Source organism: Cynara cardunculus, assembly GCF_001531365.2.
Source record: "Cynara cardunculus var. scolymus isolate 2C chromosome LG 13, CcrdV1, whole genome shotgun sequence".
NCBI classification, from domain to species: domain Eukaryota; kingdom Viridiplantae; phylum Streptophyta; class Magnoliopsida; order Asterales; family Asteraceae; genus Cynara; species Cynara cardunculus.
Genome location: NC_037540.1, coordinates 17,935,507 through 17,936,981, shown reverse-complemented (window position 1 = coordinate 17,936,981; position 1,475 = coordinate 17,935,507).

Genomic DNA, 1,475 nt, shown 5'->3' with positions numbered 1-1,475 from the left:
ATTGACTTTTCCTCTCAATATTGTTCTTGGTGTTCTTGAAGATAAATCCAGATCTGCCATTATTGTTATGAAGAATGAAGATTGATCAGTGAATTATGGGACAAACAAGAAGATATGCTACGTGCATGTGTGATAGATTTTGGTGGAAGCTGGGATGCCCACCTACCATTAGTTGAGTTCTTCTACAACAACAACTATCACACCAGCATTCACTATGCACCATATGAAGCCTTATACGGATGCAAGTGTAGATCCCCACTTAGTTGGTTGGAAATCGGCGACAAGCAATTGACTAGGCCCGACATTGTACAAGAGACTATTGACAAGATCTCAATTATAAAGGATAGACTTAAGGCAGCAAGAGATCGTCAAAAGAAGTTATGCAGATAACCGCAAAAAGCCATTAGAATTCAAGATGGGAGATAAAGTGCTTCTAAAGGTGTCTCCTTGGAAAGGATTAGTATGCTTCGAAAAAAAGAGGTAAGCTGGGTCCGAGATATATTGGTTCGTTTGAAATAGTTGAAAGGATTGGTCCAGTAGCATATAAACTTAAATTACTGCAAGAGCTAATTGTTATCCATGATACGTTCCATGTGTTAAACCTTAAGAAATGCCTAACTGATGAATCATTGGTTTTACTCCTAGAAGACGTTCAGATCAACAAACAGTTACACTTCATGGAAGAACAAATTGAAATCCTTGACCGAGAAGCCAAACGACTAAGCGTAGTAAGATTCCGATCTTAAAAGTTCTTTGGAATTCAAGGCATGGACCTGAATATACATGGGAATGAGAAGATTACATGAAACGTAAGTACCCTCACCTATTTGCTAAGAATCAGGCCGGGAATGACAGTCATTGAATTTCGGGTCGAAATTCTTCTAACAAGGGGAGACTGTGACATCCGTCAAACCAAAACATTTAGGTTAGCAACTGACTAGCATAATACATGTCTTAACATGTAAAAATAACTTATTATAACTTAATTATGATGGCTAAGGCTTTGATTTCCTAAGAATCCCGGTGGTGTGCTTAGAAAATCTTGTTACCGCGTGTAATCGTTTAAGTCATCTTATAAAATGCCGAATGCAACAATTAACATTAAATTATATTTTTAATAATAATAAGAGAGGTAAATATTTGGTTGTTCATACCCAAACATAAATTTTAACTGTAATTGTTGATCCTCTCTCTCAGTGATTTGATGATAATCCATTTTTTCCTTTCACGTTGTATTTGTGTCTCTGTATTTTCAGTTCCAGCGATCATCACTGAGTATGTTCAGTGATCGCTGAAGAACTTGCATTGTAAATTCATCAGAGACAAACAATACTTCAAGAAGACAACACTCACACCAAAGATCCTTCAGCGAACATCGAAGACTGAAACTGAAGATTAGAAATTGGCGAGTACGTGATCTGAAGCGGTATTCAGTGATTACAAACCTGTCTACATATGTGTGAAGACTGCTCTAG